General features: G+C 38.0%; 1 long non-coding RNA gene across 1 annotated transcript; it reads left to right on the top strand.

Moving 5' to 3' along the window:
* The first annotated feature begins 1,629 nt into the window (after positions 1–1,629).
* LOC126766789 (uncharacterized) lies at positions 1,630–10,052 on the top strand. The gene is made up of 3 exons (XR_007668959.1): positions 1,630–1,683; positions 2,032–2,085; positions 9,999–10,052. It is a non-coding gene; the product is annotated as an uncharacterized LOC126766789 (long non-coding RNA).
* The last annotated feature ends 8,218 nt before the right edge of the window (positions 10,053–18,270 follow it).

The following is an 18,270-nucleotide window of genomic DNA, read 5'->3' as shown; positions in this document are numbered from 1 at the left end:
TGAGCCCCCGCAAATTAATATAAAAATCAGAACTTCCAGAAATATCCAGAGAAAATTTTTCATCCTTAAAAGTATATTTGTGTGCTAAAAATATATAGAAATTAAAAGTAGCTGCATAAAATTATGTAAATGAGGATTCTTAGAACAAAATTAGAACAAATGGTTTTTTCGGCAAAATCAATTTATTTTATTCAAAATAGTCTCCTTCTCTTTCAATACAGCTTTTTCCACGATCCAAAAATATGTCGAACGAGTGTTTTAACTCGTTGACCGTGGTTAATGGTTAAAATGTTACTTTTGGTCAAATAATCGTGATTCGAATGTTGGATTCTGAGCAATATTTGGTAGTCAGTCAATTTTGTGCGGAACAAACCGTTACCTTTCTTAACCCCAAAAAAATGTGTCGATAAATCGATGTTTGAGATGTTCAATTCCGCTTTCCAGTTTTATATAAAAAAGTTTCGATGGAATTTCCAGTGATCACGGATTTTGATTGGCTCACATGTTGATCGTCATTTAAGTCCTCTCGACCACTTTGAAAACGTTGTAACCACTCACGTACGTTGTTACGGGGTAGGCGATTTCGTTTCGGTAAGAGTTTTACCAATTTTAAAACAAAATTTAATGTTGGCTCTTTGTTCGAAGCTCATTTTCACACCGATAACAAACATACTGACACTTAACACATTCGCGTAAATTGCGGGAATTCCCGTCATTCATGTTTTCTTCAATAAAACAATTGCCGAAATTACCGCGCTATATTCCCGCAATTTCTTCCGCATATACTCTTGAAAAATTAAATGCGGGAATTTCGGCAATGGCGGGAATTCCCTAATTTGTTCAGACTATGTATATAAAAAAATTTACCTATAGATAAAAACGGGAATTCCCGCTCTTCAATTTTGTATGGAAAAATTAAGTGATTATCTGGCAGCCACCCGCTAAATTTAAATGAACGCGAACGTGTTAAAATGCAATAACTTAGTGATTTTCAATCGATGAAATGTCATATAAATTCTCACGGGACAATCGATAAGTATATCAGATTCTAACGCACCAGTCGACATATTGATGGCGCCAAAAGGGAGCGCTAAATTCAAAAAGTCCTGCTTACTTTGGAAACCACCTTGTATATATATATTATATATTTACATTAAATTGCTTAGATTCCGATCTTATTGTTGATGTTTTACATCTCAAGGTATTATCCTGGTTTTGATTCTTTCAAGTTGCAAAAGTGTAAAATTTTATGGTTACACATACACGAACTTAGCTGTTTTCTTTTTTACTTGTTTAAAATGATGTTTTGCCAACACATAAAGGTATGTCACTATCATTGATCTTTGACAGTTCAAGGGGGTGAAATGCTTGGTTACTACCGAATTTAGCTCTTCTTTATACGTATGCACACTGGGGTTCCAGGTGTGTGAACTAAAACCGGCTGTACAAAAAATATATAGCAAAGATTTTTTTTAAATAAAAGAAACTCTTTATTTGTGGTGGACAACTCCTGTTTATTATTTATTACATCTATATTTTATAATAAAAATATATTCATATATGTCACGGTCTCCTTTAGTTTCATATTATTGTATTATTGCACTTCATATTACATTTCTTATTTTTCAGTACCAGTTTCGTTCAAATAATGGTGGGGAAGATTCGACAACTGCAACAAAGAGTGTAAGTAAAATTACTTAATAATTAGATGTAGTAACAAAAATCAAATTTTTAAAAATACATATTCAAAGAATATTTTAATTTAAAGTATTGGGAAAAAATAAATTAATTTAGATTTGTAATAGGAATAGATTTTGTTCCTTTTAACTTTATTTCCGTAAAACTATCATATAAAACACGATTAACCTATGTATTTATTTTCTTACATTAAAATGCAATATATTTCGAAATTTATAATTGTATTAGTACGGCAACTGTGTTGACGTTTGATTAAACGTATTTATATAAATAGGATTCAAGTTTCTGGATAAGTTTACTACAATCATAATTATTATTGTGTTCTATTTTCAGTATCAGTTACTCCCACATAATAGAGGAGAAGAGTCGACAACTGAGACTAGAAATGTGAGTATAACTAAAGCAAATACATACATACGAATATGCTTATGAAGAACAAGTAAGGAAGGGCTAAGTTCGGGTGTCACCGAACATTTTATACTCTCGCATGGTAAAGTGATAATCGAGATTTCATAATACGTCATTTACATATTTTTCAAATACCGTATTTTTGTAAAGTTTTATTCCGCTATCATCATTGGTTCCTAATGTTTATACTCGTATTATACAGAGAAGGCATCAGATGGAATTCAAAATAGCTTTATATTGGAAGAAGGCGTGGTTGTGAACCGATTTCACCTATATTTCATACATGTCATCAGGGTGTTAAGAAAATATTATATACCGAATTTCATTGAAATCGGTCTAGTAGCTCCTGAGATATGGTTCTTGGTCCATAAGTGGGCGGCGCCACGCCCATTTTCAATTTTTAAAAAAAGCCTGGGTGCAGCTTCCATCTGCCACTTCTTCCGTAAAATTTAGTGTTTCTGACGGTTTTTATTAGTCGGTTAACGCACTTTTAGTGATTTTGAACATAACCTTTGTATGGGAGGTGGGCGTGGTTATTATCCGATTTCTTCCATTTTTGAACTGTATATGGAAATACCTGAAGCAAACGACTCTGTAGACTTTGGTAGACATAGCTACAGTAGTTTCTGAGATATGTCCAAAAAACTTAGTAGGGGGCGGGGCCACGCCCACTTTTCCAAAACAATCACGTCCAAATATGCCCCTCCCTAATGCGATCCTTTGTGCCAAATTTCACTTTAATATCTTTATTTATGGCTTAGTTATGACACTTTATATGTTTTCGGTTTCCGCCATTTTGTGGGCGTGGCAGTGGGCCGATTGTGCCCATCTTCGAACTTAACCTTCTTATGGAGCCAAGGAATACGTGTACCAAGTTTCATCATGATACCTCAATTTTTACTCAAGTTACAGCTTGCACGGACGGACGGACAGACGGACGGACGGACGGACAGACAGACATCCGGATGTCGACTCTACTCGTCGCCCTGATCACTTTGGTATATATAACCCTATATCTGACTCTTTTAGTTTTAGGACTTACAAACAACCGTTATCTGAACAAAACTATAACACTCTCGTTAGCAACATTGTTGCGAGAGTATAAAAACGAAAACACACACAGGGTTAAAATTTTAATATTACTTAAAAATTTTAAAATGATAGATACAAACTTTCATATTTTGTATTATTAATGTTGATTTTTTTATATGATTAGTTTTATAATAAAGTTTGTATCAAATGAGTAATTTAGTTGATAACATTTGAGATAATGAAAAAATGTAGATTATGATCTTCAAATTTATTTCATTAACACCTACTTTTTTGGCACTAATATAGTGTTGAGAATATTGTAATTTTTCAAAATCTGTTATTTCAGTAATTGCAATTTTTAAATTGTCTTTATTTTATATTGCTACTAGCTGACCCCGCAGCCGTTGTCCTGCGTGAAATTATGTGTTTTGAAATGAAAAAAAGTTGAAATTATATTGTTTCGAAAATGATTTATTTTCGATTTTTCTAAATTTTTTTAATGTAGCACAACTTAATAACCATAAATTTTTGATTTCTGTTCTGGTGCGTAAGTATACAGAGAAGATGGGTTTCCAACTCGTCAACACGCCACGTATATCTCGCCGTGTGAAAAACATAGCATTTCCCGATTTCCTTGTGTCCTGTTGATTGTCAACGCAAAGGCAATTTTCCCTGGAAATTGAATACGTTTGAACTGAAATGGCTATCCCTTGTATTCGATAACTGCGTCATAATTAGTCGGGCTCCATTACACAGTTTCGGCGCATGAAGATAGTGAAACGTAATAATGACATAACCAACTGTGAGACGCAATTTGGAAATTCCACTGGATAATTTACGGTTTCATCTTCCTTGTCAAGACGATCTATCGATTTATATGAGCGCAAGTCTCCCGGAATTTGACTTTGAATCTTCAAGTTGAAGTCATTAACATCGGTATTTTTGGCAGCTAAAATTGCGCGTGCACTCAAGCAATTGCAGTTACGATAATTTGACCAATGTTCGGATAAACATTCGTGATGAATTCATCTTCCGTTGAAGTGATATGACAAAAGGGAGGTGAAATTGATATCAAACCACTGGAAGTATCAACCGAAATTTGCCCATTTCCAATTCTCCGCGAATAAAATGTAAAATGTCGTCGGCAATGTCATTTCTTAATATCCCATAATTAACGCGAATTTGAAGGCTGATATGTCGAAATGATCTTCGCGAAAAGTATGCGAACTTCAGTGGCATGCGAAGTACTACCGCATTGTCCTTTTCCAGTGATTACCACGTTCCAGCACATGCAACTGCTGGCATGCTTCTCAAAAAGTTGCACACACTGTACCATTCCCAATACGCAATGACTTAAATGAAGTTAAACCGCGAGACGCACAACAGTCGGAAAACTTTCATGAATTGCAAAAGTAAACATCCTACAAAGCGCTTTATTGCAGTTCACATATCGACCCATTTGATACTGCTGATCTCATATCGTTCAAGGCCAATAACCGCTATGTTGCTTTGGTGACGTACTTGCAAACGTATTTGATCGATTTCACCAATCTACAATATTCAAGATTGACATGAGTTTTGAATGTGAATTAGACAAAAGTGGCGAATATGGTATGGTACGATCCATGTGTTGTCAACTTCGATGTGTTGTTAACGTCGATATTCACGCCTCTAAATGCTTAATGTTCTGCCATTGTAGTCTGGTGAGCGACGCCGATACAGTGGATATCCATCATTTCCCATTTCCGTTTCCGACAGAAAAGCACATGAGTAGTGTTTCGTGCATTTATTGTCAAACATACAAACCAAAGTCGGATTGTAAGGTTCGCAAGGTCCATGAACCATATTGGTTTTCACCACTTCGTATAATTCTGGATCTATCTCTGAATCAGGAATTTCCGCTGAAGAGATTTTATCAATTTGATCTGGTGTAATCACCATCCGCATTCAAAGAAGAATGTGTGCGTGCGGCAAACATTTTTTTTTTGCTACTCTACAGAATACATTCAGCATCTAACAGCACCATATATACCATAGGTTGCTTCAAGATAAAGACCATCAAACATCGCAGCTATTGTTTAATAAGTCGTGCTGTCATATCGTTAGCTGATTGCCCGCGATCCATAATTCCGCACGTATATCATCGCATTTTGGGAGTACTTCTTGTCTTTTCTTCATACGTTGATCGCGAAAAGAACGCCGAACAATATTAGCGCGACCTCTTCGCGGCTTCGTAACAAATTTCAATATGCAATTGATCACTTCGTCTGAAACACACATAAAGTTTTCACTGAATAATTTTAAATAATTTTTCCTTTGGGTAGCCGGAATAAAAAAGCAAGCGAACAAAATTGAACAATTTAAATAATTTACAAATCAAAATATTGAAAAACAAAACAAACAAAAATTGAAAAAATGTGTATTAAAAATGTTACTTTTTGGAATTGTCCAATTATCCGACTTCTCCTCAATAAAAGTATAAGGTATTCTATTTCTAAACATTTCCCGATCCACAACAAACAACCTTTCAATTTCATGATTGGTTCAACCGTTCTCTTAGTGTTACTAACAAACAAACATTCATATTTATTGTAACGCTTGTATGGGGAAAAGAAAAGGGCTGTTTTAGGGGTTTTCCGGAAACTATTCGAATTTTTCTCGCCGTAAAAACCATCCTTGAACTTCAACAAACATTTAAGAAAAAGAATTGGCCAAATTGGTCCAGGCGTTATTGAGTTATGCGCGTACATACATTTTTGGTATTCATTTTTATTTATATAGACCAGCTGACCCCGCAGCCGTTGTCCTGCGTGAAATTATATGCTTTGAAATGAAAAAAAGTGGAAATTATATTGTGTCGAAAATTATTTATTTTCCATTTTTCTACATTTTTTTTAATGTAGCGCAGCTTAATAAACATAATTTTTTTGATTTCTGTTCTGGTGCGTAAATATAGAAAGAAGATGGGTTTCGAACTCGTAAACACGCCACATATATCTGGCAAATTTTCCCTGGATATTGAATACGTTTGAAATGAAACTTCTGTCCCTTGTATTCGATAACTGCGTCATAATCAGTCGGGTTCCATTACACAGTTTCGGCGCATGAAGATTATGAAACATAATAATGACAGATCCAACTTTGAGACGCAAATGATGCTGGGGCATACCAAGGCTCTCCAAAGAATTTGGAAATTCCACTGGATAACCTACGGTTTTGTCTTTCTTGTCAAGACGATCGATCGATTTATATGAGCGCAAACATCCCGGAATTTGACTTTGAATCTTCCTGTTTAAGTCATTAACATCGGTATTTTTGGCAACTAAAATTGCGGGTGTACTCAAGCAATTGAAGTTACGATAATTTGGCCAATAATTGGATAAATATTCGTGATAAGTTCATCTTCCGTTGAAGTGAATTGACAAAAGGGATGTGAAATTGATATCAAACCACTGGAAGTATCAATCCAAATTTGCCCATTTCCAATTCTTAGCGAATACAATATAAAATGTCATCGGCAATGTCATTTTTTCGTATCCCATAATTAACGCGAAGTTGAAGGCTGATATGTCGAAATGATCTTCGCGCAAACTATGCGAACTTCAGTGGCATGCGAAGTACTATCGCATTGTCCTTCGTCTGATTCCAGTGATTAGCATATTCCAGCAAACGCAACTGCTGGTATGCTTCTCAAAAAGTTGCAAACACTGCACCATTCACAATACGCAATGACTTAAATGAAGTTGAACCGCGAGACGCACAACAGTCGGAAAACTTTCATGAATTGCAAAAGTAAACATCCTACAAAGCGCTTTATTGCGGTTCACATATCGACCCATTTAATACTGCTGATCTCATATTGTTCAAGGCCAATAACCGCTATGTTGCCTTCTTTGGTGACGTACTTGCAAACGTATTTGATCGATTTCACCAATCTACAATATTCAATATTGACATGAGTTTTGAATGTGAATTAGACACACGTTGATGGCAAAAAGAACGCCGACAAATATTAGCGCGACCTCTTCGTGGCTTCGTAACAAATTTCAATCAGTAATTAATCACTTCGTCTGAAACACACATAAAGTTTTCACTGAATAATTTTCAATAATTTTTCCTTTGGATAGCCGGAGTAAAAAAGCAAGCGACCGCAATTGAACGATTCATATAATTTACAAATCAAAATATTGAAAAACAAAACAAACAAAAATTGAAAAAAAACAAATGTGTATGAAAAATGTTACTTTTTGGAATTGTCCAATTTTCCGACTTCTCCTCATGAAAAGTATAAGGTATCTGTTTCTAAACCTTTCCCGATCCACAACAAACAACCTTTAAAAATTTCATCAACCGTTCTCTTAGTGTTACTAACAAACAAACATTCATTTTTATATATGTATGTACATATGTATGGGGAAAAGAAAAAGGCTGTTTTTAGAGGTTTTCCGGAAATTATTCGAATTTTTCTCGCCGTAAAAACCATCTTCGAACTTCAACGAACATTTAAGAAAAAGAATTTGCCAAAGTGGTCCAGGCGTTATTGAGTTATGAGCGTACATGCATTTTGACGATTCATTTTTATTTATATAGATAGATTACTTTCGCGACTAACTCAATTCAAGTATAAAGACATTTGTGGTCTATATCAATTTTTAAATTCATTACATAATATTAAAAATTTGGCTGTAACAATAAATAAAATTAAAAATATAATAAAAAATTCTTAAGCAGTTACAATTTCTTATTACTTGTTAAAATTACTAACCTCCTAAAACTAACCTTTGCTTTTCAAAACATTCGTATTTAGCCTTTTCATCGCCAAAGCGGATGTAGAAAATATTGCTATCGCAATCGCAATTCACAAAATCGCGTTACTGTCGTATTTCGCAGGATGGAACTGTTATCGCAATTCCTAGAGTAAATTGCTATTTACAAAAAGTTTTGAAATTTCCGAATGACCTTACGCTCCATATATCGGCCAATGTGTGAGTTATCTTAATTAAATTAAGTGGGTGTGTTTTTCTCCTTACTAAGCTCTCTGTGACTAAGTTCGATAGCAATGGGGTAATACTTTCCTAGTCACATTTTACTAATACCAGGATTTTTTTATCACCCGATTTCTTTTTTCATAAATATTTTTTAAAATATTTGAGGTTCGTAATGAGGCTCACTGTCATCCGTTTCTGTTAATAATATATAGTTATGCCAAAAATATATGTGCTTAATGGGAGACGATGGAAGTGGCACCACTTTTTGTTTATTTGCCTCAGTGTCTTTATTTACCTTTTGACCGAAAATATCGGTCAATGTGTGATATCTACAATTGAAATAAAGAGAGAATCCTTTCAAGACAGTAGTAAAAATATATAGAAATCGAGCTTAAACTTGACCTAGCCCGCAAATTATTGTGATCAGGATTTCCGAACATCCATAGAGAAAATTTGTCATCCAGTGTATGGGTTAGATAGAAATTACAAAAGGCTTTCCAATGTAAACAGGATTCTTAGAACAAAAACAGAACAAATGGTTTTTTCGGCAAAATCAATTTATTTTATTCAAAATAGTCTCCTTCTCTTTCAATACAGCTTTTTCCACGATCCAAAAATATGTCGAACGAGTGTTTTAACTCGTTGACCGTGGTTAATGGTTAAAATGTTACTTTTGGTCAAATAATCGTGATTCGAATGTTGGATTCTGAGCAATATTTGGTAGTCAGTCAATTTGTGCGGAACAAACCGTGCACAGACCTTTCTTAACCCCAAAAAAATGTGCGATAAATCGATGTTTGGAGATGTTCAATTCCGTTTCCAGTTTCCAGTTTCGATGGAATTTCCAGTGATCACGGATTTTGATTGGCTCACATGTTGATCGTCATTTAAGTCCTCTCGACCACTTTGAAAACGTTGCAACCACTCACGTACTTTGCTACGGGGTAAGCAATTTCGTTTCGGTAAGAGTTTTACCAATTTTAAAACAAAATTTAATGTTGGCTCTTTGTTCGAAGCTCATTTTCACACCGATAACAAACATACTGACACTTAACACATTCGCGTAAATTGCGGGAATTCCCGTCATTCATGTTTTCTTCAATAAAACAATTGCCGGAATTACCGCGCTATATTCCCGCAATTTCTTCCGCATATACTCTTGAAAAATTAAATGCGGGAATTTCGGCAATGGCGGGAATTCCCTAATTTGTTCAGACTATGTATATAAAAAAATTTACCTATAGATAAAAACGGGAATTCCCGCTCTTCAATTTTGTATGGAAAAATTAAGTGATTATCTGGCAGCCACCCGCTAAATTTAAATGAACGCGAACGTGTTAAAACGCAATAACTTCACTTCCAATCGATGAAATGTCATGAAATTCTCACGGGACAATCGATAAGTATATCAGATTCTAACGCACCAGTCGACATATAGATGCGCAACCAGGGGCGCTAAATTCAAAAAGTCCTGCTTACTTTGGAAACCACTTTGTATATACATATTATATATTTACATTAAATTGCTTAGATTCCGATCTTATTGTTGACGTTTCACATCTCAAGGTATTATCCTGGTTTTGATTCTTTCAAGTTGCAAAAGTGTAAAATTTTCGGTTACACCCGAACTTAGCTCTTTTTTACTTGTTTAAAATGATGTTTTGCCAACACATAAAGGTATGTCACTATCATTGATCTTTGACAGTTCAAGGGGGTGAAATGCTTGGTTACTACCGAATTTAGTTCAAGTTTTTTTAAATAAAAGAAACTCTTTATTTGTTACTGTTTATTATTTATTACATCATAATTATTGTTGTGTCTCTTTAGTTTTTTATTGTATTATTGCACTTCATATTATTTCTTATTTTTCAGTACCAGTTTCGTTCAAATAATGGTGGGGAAGATTCGACAACTGCAACAAAGAGTGTAAGTAAAATTACTTAATAATTAGATGTAGTAACAAAAATCAAATTTTTAAAAATACATATTCAAAGAATATTTTAATTTAAAGTATTGGGAAAAAATAAATTAATTTAGATTTATAATAGGAATAGATTTTGTTCCTTTTAACTTTATTTCCGCAAAACTATCATATAAAACACGCTTAACCTATGGAGAAGAAATTTATAGTATTAGTACGGCTGAACTGTGTTGACGTTTGATTAAAAGTATTTATATGATTCAAGTTTTTGCATAAGTTTACTACAATCATAATTATTGTTGTGTTCTATTTTCAGTAAAGCATAATAGAGGAGAAGAGTCGACAACTGAGACTAGAAATGTGAGTATAACTAAAGCAAATACATACATACGAATATGCTTATGAAGAACAAGTAAGGAAGGGCTAAGTTCGGGTGTCACCGAACATTTTATACTCTCGCATGGTAAAGTGATAATCGAGATTTCATAATACGTCATTTACATATATTTCAAATACCGTATTTTTGTAAAGTTTTATTCCGCTATCATCATTGGTTCCTAATGTTTATACTCGTATTATACAGAGAAGGCATCAGATGGAATTCAAAATAGCGTTATATTGGAAGAAGGCGTGGTTGTGAACCGATTTCACCTATATTTCATACATGTCATCAGGGTGTTAAGAAAATATTATATACCGAATTTCATTGAAATCGGTCTAGTAGCTCCTGAGATATGGTTCTTGGTCCATAAGTGGGCGGCGCCACGCCCATTTTCAATTTCTAAAAAAAGTCTGGGTGCAGCTTCCATCTGCCACTTCTTCCATAAAATTTAGTGTTTCTGACGTTTTTTTTTAGTCGGTTAACGCACTTTTAGTGATTTTGAACATAACCTTTGTATGGGAGGTGGGCGTGGTTATTATCCGATTTCTTCCATTTTTGAACTGTATATGGAAATACCTGAAGCAAACGACTCTGTAGACTTTGGTAGACATAGCTACAGTAGTTTCTGAGATATGTCCAAAAACTTAGTAGGGCGGGGCCACGCCCACTTTTCCAAAAAAATTACGTCCAAATATGCCCTCCCTAATGCGATCCTTTGTGCCAAATTTCACTTTAATATCTTTATTTGTGGCTTAGTTATGACACTTTATATGTTTTCGGTTTCCGCCATTTTGTGGGCGTGGCAGTGGGCCGATTGTGCCCATCTTCGAACTTAACCTTCTTATGGAGCCAAGGAATACGTGTACCAAGTTTCATCATGATACCTCAATTTTTACTCAAGTTACAGCTTGCACGGACGGACGGACAGACGGACGGACGGACAGACAGACATCCGGATGTCGACTCTACTCGTCGCCCTGATCACTTTGGTATATATAACCCTATATCTGACTCTTTTAGTTTTAGGACTTACAAACAACCGTTATGTGAACAAAACTATAACACTCTCGTTAGCAACATTGTTGCGAGAGTATAAAAACGAAAACACACACAGGGTTAAAATTTTAATATTACTTAAAAATTTTAAAATGATAGATACAAACTTTCATATTTTGTATTATTAATGTGGATTTTTTTATATGATTAGTTTTATAATAAAGTTTGTATCAAATGAGTAATTTAGTTGATAACATTTGAGATAATGAAAAAATGTAGATTATGATCTTCAAATTTATTTCATTAACACCTACTTTTTTGGCACTAATATAGTGTTGAGAATATTGTAATTTTTCAAAATCTGTTATTTCAGTAATTGCAATTTTTAAATTGTCTTTATTTTATATTGCTACTAGCTGACCCCGCAGCCGTTGTCCTGCGTGAAATTATGTGTTTTGAAATGAAAAAAGTTGAAATTATATTGTTTCGAAAATGATTTATTTTCGATTTTTCTAAATTTTTTTAATGTAGCACAACTTAATAACCATAAATTTTTGATTTCTGTTCTGGTGCGTAAGTATACAGAGAAGATGGGTTTCCAACTCGTCAACACGCCACGTATATCTCGCCGTGTGAAAAACATAGCATTTCCCGATTTCCTTGTGTCCTGTTGATTGTCAACGCAAAGGCAATTTTCCCTGGAAATTGAATACGTTTGAACTGAAATGGCTATCCCTTGTATTCGATAACTGCGTCATAATTAGTCGGGCTTCCTTACACAGTTTCGGCGCATGAAGATAGTGAAACGTAATAATGACATAACCAACTGTGAGACGCAATTTGGAAATTCCACTGGATAATTTACGGTTTCATCTTCCTTGTCAAGACGATCTATCGATTTATATGAGCGCAAGTCTCCCGGAATTTGACTTTGAATCTTCAAGTTGAAGTCATTAACATCGGTATTTTTGGCAGCTAAAATTGCGCGTGCACTCAAGCAATTGCAGTTACGATAATTTGACCAATGTTCGGATAAACATTCGTGATGAATTAATCTTCCGTTGAAGTGATATGACAAAAGGGAGGTGAAATTGATATCAAACCACTGGAAGTATCAACCGAAATTTGCCCATTTCCAATTCTCCGCGAATAAAATGTAAAATGTCGTCGGCAATGTCATTTCTTAATATCCCATAATTAACGCGAATTTGAAGGCTGATATGTCGAAATGATCTTCGCGAAAAGTATGCGAACTTCAGTGGCATGCGAAGTACTACCGCATTGTCCTTCGTCTGTTTCCAGTGATTACCACGTTCCAGCACATGCAACTGCTGGCATGCTTCTCAAAAAGTTGCACACACTGTACCATTCCCAATACGCAATGACTTAAATGAAGTTAAACCGCGAGACGCACAACAGTCGGAAAACTTTCATGAATTGCAAAAGTAAATATCCTACAAAGCGCTTTATTACAGTTCACATATCGACCCATTTGATACTGCTGATCTCATATCGTTCAAGGCCAATAACCGCTATGTTGCTTTCTTTGGTGACGTACTTGCAAACGTATTTGATCGATTTCACCAATCTACAATATTCAAGATTGACATGAGTTTTGAATGTGAATTAGACAAAAGTGGCGAATATGGTACGATCCATGTGTTGTCAAATGCTTAATGTTCTGCCATTGTAGTCTGGTGAGCGACGCCGATACAGTGAATATCCATCATTTCCCATTTCCGTTTCCGACAGAAAAGCACATGAGTAGTGTTTCGTGCATTTATTGTCAAACATACAAACCAAAGTCGGATTGTAAGGTTCGCAAGGTCCATGAACCATATTGGTTTTCACCACTTCGTATAATTCTGGATCTATCTCTGAATCAGGAATTTCCGCTGAAGAGATTTTATCAATTTGATCTGGTGTAATCACCATCCGCATCCAAAGAAGAATGTGTGCGTGCGGCAAACATTTTTTTTGCTACTCTACAGAATACATTCAGCATCTAACAGCACCATATATACCATAGGTTGCTTCAAGATAAAGACCATCAAACATCGCAGCTATTGTTTAATAAGTCGTGCTGTGATATCGTTAGCTGATTGCCCGCGATCCATAATTCCGCACGTATATCATCGCATTTTGGGAGTACTTCTTGTCTTTTCTTGAGCTGCCATACGTTGATGGCAAAAAGAGCGCCGACCAATATTAGCGCGACCTCTTCGTGGCTTCGTAACAAATTTCAATATGCAATTGATCACATTGTGTGAAACACACATAAAGTTTTGGTTGGTTTTGGTTCCAGTGGGACCAGGCTTTTCCCCGTTGGTTTTGGTTCCAGTGGGACCAGGCTTTTCAGCTGAGCTCCAAGCTACCGGGGGGGTCGGCAGGTCGCGGATAGCCGGACGGCCTGTAGTAGCAGGTTAGTTGCGAAATAAGTTATAACGAATAAGCAACCCCCGACGAGGAGCGGCAGGAGTGGAGGATGCGGTATAAAAGCCAGCTAAGCCGATGAAACCCCTGTGACTGAGGCGAGTCGATACCGCCTCTTAAAAATAGGTGCCGCCCCCCCATCATGCATGGGCATGATGGGTAATACAAAAATCCAGGCGCGACGGACTCACAATGAGCGGCTTCCTGGTCAGCGTCTGTTCACCATGTTAGGTGCGGCTGCAAACATGACCGGTCCATACCGGGGCGCACTGGGAGTCCCACAAAGCACCATCAGGTGTTTCCCACTGATGGTGTGGAGAGGGTGATGTGAGCTTGCTCTTCCGAAGTGTTAGCCACGATGTGAATCAGCAACCAGCCCCTTCGAGCCTTGGTTAAGAAGTGTTCATTGGGCGCAGAACTAGTAGACTGCGTTGCTCCGGGCGAGCGCCGGTTCGTCCGCGTATTCCGGAACCGGTAAAGCGAAGGACAGGCCTCAGGGAACTGGGGTAGGGGCATCGTCCCCGAGGGTACACCCGTTCCTGTCTATTTCGGCCCGCCCCCTGCACACGATGCGCTGGTAAAACTGATTAATGGAGAAAACAATGGAAAAAAACAACAACGACAACAACAATAGCAGCAACAAAAATATGGAGTACCCAGAGATGGATCCCTTTAAGAAGGTTTCGCGATTGGCCAGATCACCTGTAAATGTGCTATCGCTGGATAGACCTGCGCGAGCCAAATCTTCACCCCCGGCGTTGCAGGAAAATACGCCGACATTAATGGATACAGAAGAGTTGATATGGCCCACCACATCGATCCATCAATAAATGCGGGACCTTACAATGACGAAGCTAGGAGAAATGGGCGATACAGAAGCTAAAAGGCCACGTGACAGCAAGCAAATGGGGAGAAGAATATGATGAAACGCTATCCCATCTGACAAACGATCCTAAAGAATAAAGCGAAACCAGCTACAGACGAAGGGTCACGGTCCAGCGTAAGACCCAAAAAAAGGACTCAGAAGATTGCAAACACGACACAACGTCTTCGACCTGATGCTATCGTGATTGCAAAAGTTGGAGAAATGACGTACGCAGACATTCTGCGAACAGTTAAATCAAATGGGAAACTGCAAGAACTTGGCAAAAATGTCACGAGAGTAAAAAAGACAGCCAAAGGAGAGATTCTGCTTGAACTGAAGAAGGAGCAAACAGGAAGCACTGAAGGATATAAAGAAGAGATAAGCAAAATATTGGGCGACCAGGCACAAATCAAAACTCTGAAGCAAGAAACCACAGTGGAGTTGCGGGACCTGGACGATATCACCACAAAAGAAGACATAGCGGAAGCAATCCGATCAGAAATTAAAGAACTTTGCCTCTTTAATGTATCAGCAATTAAAACCATCAGAGCGGCTTACGCGGGCACCCAGATAGCAGTGATAAGTCTTCCTGCACAAGAAGCAAAATATTTGCTACAGGCCCAGAAGATTAAGATCGGCTGGACAATCTGCAGGATAAGGGAGAAAGCTCAACTGAGGAAGTGCTTTAGGTGTCTCGAATATGGACATGTGGCGAAGGCGTGCAGCAACTTGGAAGACAGGAGCAAGTGCTGTATTAAGTGCGGAGAAGAGGGTCACTTTGCGAAATCCTGTACTAATAAACCCTTTGCATTGCGTGCAAAAAGAGTGGAAAAGCGAACTCCGAACACCAAATAGGAAGCCGAAAATGTCCCATTTACATAGCAGCGTGCAGTAAAAACGTAAGGTGAAGATCCTGCAAATAAACCTGAACCACTGCGAGGCGGCTCAGGAGCTACTAACGCAAACGGCTTATGAATATAGTATTGACGTAGCAATAATTTGTGAACAATACAAAAACAAAACGACTGACAAGTGGATCTCAGATACCACAAAAAAGGTAGCAATATGGGCATGTGGAGACAAAACGTTCCAGCAGAAACCATTAACTAAAAGGGCCTATTACGCAAGAGCGAAAATACATGGGATCAACTTCTACAGCTGTTACATACCGCCAAGTATCCCACTTGACGCATATGAAAAAATACTTGACGAACTTGTGAAAGACGCGAAGGCAACTACGCCAAACATAATTGCGGGGGACTTCAATGCCTGGGCGATAGAATGGGGAAGCAAAGCAACTAACCCGAGAGGAAGAGCACTGCTTAAAGCCTTCGCGGTGCTAGACGTTGTCCTGCTGAATACAGGGACAAAGTACACATTTGAAAAGAATGGACGTGGCTCTATTATTGACGTATCCTTTGCTAGCAGAACCTTAATTCGATCAACTGACTGGCACGTAAGCGATATATATACCCAGAGTGATCACCTGGCTATATTAATAAATATAAGGAAACCCTCGCAAGGACTACGCAGAACCACTTGTCGCCAAAGGGTGCAGTCCAAAGGGTGGAGGATCGAAACACTTGACGAGGAACTTTTCCAATTTATGCTGGACGATACCCTGAAGGAAGATACCGATGTAGAACTCCAAGCCAAACTGCTGGTAGAACATATATCCAAAGCATGCGATGCGGCCATGTCCAGAAGGAAGCAAACACCCCATAGAAAGCCGGTATATTGGTGGAACAATGAAATCGCTTTACTGAGAAGCGAGTGCCACAAAGCGAGGCGCCGATTTCAACGTTGCATAGGCAGCAACGACTGTACGAGGTTGAGAGAAATTTTCAGAGGAAAGCGCAGGGACCTCAAAAAAGCGATAAAGGCGAGCAAAAACTCTTGCTTCAAGATGTTATGCGAGAAAGTAGATGAAAACCCATGGGGAGAGGCGTACAAGATAGTAATGGGAAGGATAGCAGGAGGCAAAGGGCAAGCACCGACCTGTCCCGCTCTGCTAAGAAATGTAGTAGAAACGCTATTTCCTAAGCAAAGCCAAGAAGGTGGAAGTTTACCTCGCGAAAAAGCAGAGCCCACAGATGCAGAACCAGTAAATGACCTTGAAGTGCTACAAGCTGCTGAACGGTTCGGCAATTCCAAAGCACCAGGCCTGGATGGAATCCCGAACAAGGCCCTGAAGCTCGCAGTGAAACATAAAGCAAAACCATTTGTGGAGCTATTTACACGATGCCTACAAGACGGAATTTTCCCCAAGATATGGAAAATTCAACGTCTAGTTCTGTTGCAGAAGGCAAATAAACCAGCAGGGGAACCGAGCTCTTACCGCCCATTATGCATGATCGACACAATGGGAAAAATGCTGGAGTGGATTATCTGTGTCCGACTGGAAAGTCACCTAGAAGGAGAGGCATCAAATACCCTATCAAATAACCAATACGGCTTCCGCAAAAAACGATCAACTGTCGACGCAATTAAGAAGCTCACAGGTATTGCAGAAAAGGCTATAGAAGGAGAAAGATGGATGTACGGCAAAAAAGAGTACTGCGCGGTTATAACGCTGGATGTGAAAAACGCATTTAACTCGGCGTACTGGCCCCACATATTGCGTGCACTACAGGCGAAAAAAATACCAACCTACTTGCTGAGCATCATACAGAGCTATTTGTCCGAAAGACTGCTGCTCTATGACACAGACGAAGGTCCAAAAGAGTATACGGTAACTGGTGGTGTGCCACAAGGTTCCGTACTGGGTCCACTCTTATGGAATGTCCTGTATGATGGAATATTGCGCCTCCCGCTGCCTAAGGAAGTACAGATTATCGGATACGCCGATGATATAGCGGTAACCATAGTGGCCAAAGAACTCCACCAAATTCAGAGGATATGTAGTGAGACGATACCAAAAATAAAACTCTGGCTAAATAGTTCAAAACTACAACTCGCGGAACAAAAAACGGAAGCAGTGCTTATCACAAGCAGGAAAAAACTAGAGAATATCACCCTCAACATTGACGGACACAGCATTACAACACAAGCAGCACTAAAGTACCTTGGTGTAATGATTGACGCAAGACTGAGCTACAAAACTCACATTGAGAAAGCCTGCGAAAAAGCTGCCCGTGTAAATGCGGCCCTAACCAGAATCATGGCCAATATAGGAGGTCCAAAACAAAGCAGCAGAGCACTCTTGGCCAAGGTTAGCCAGTCAATCGTAATGTACGCCGCGCCTGTATGGGGACCAGCGCTTATGCAAAAAACATATGCAGGAATGGCACAATCAGTGTTCCGGCTAAGCGCAATTAGAACTATTAGCGCATTCCGCACGGTATCCCATGAAGCCGCTAGCATTATATCTGGGATAATGCCGCCAGACATAATGGCACGGGAACTGAAGCGGATCTATGACAAAAGCAAAAGTATTGGCAGAAAGCTGACATTGGCAGAGCGAAAAGTGGAAAGACAAGAAAGCATGGAGGAATGGCAAAATCGTTGGGATACAACAACAAAGGGAAGATGGACGCACCGATTAATC

This window comes from Bactrocera neohumeralis, unplaced genomic scaffold, assembly GCF_024586455.1.
Source record: "Bactrocera neohumeralis isolate Rockhampton unplaced genomic scaffold, APGP_CSIRO_Bneo_wtdbg2-racon-allhic-juicebox.fasta_v2 ctg2545, whole genome shotgun sequence".
Classification (NCBI taxonomy): domain Eukaryota; kingdom Metazoa; phylum Arthropoda; class Insecta; order Diptera; family Tephritidae; genus Bactrocera; species Bactrocera neohumeralis.
This window is presented reverse-complemented; position numbering and strand designations above follow the sequence as displayed.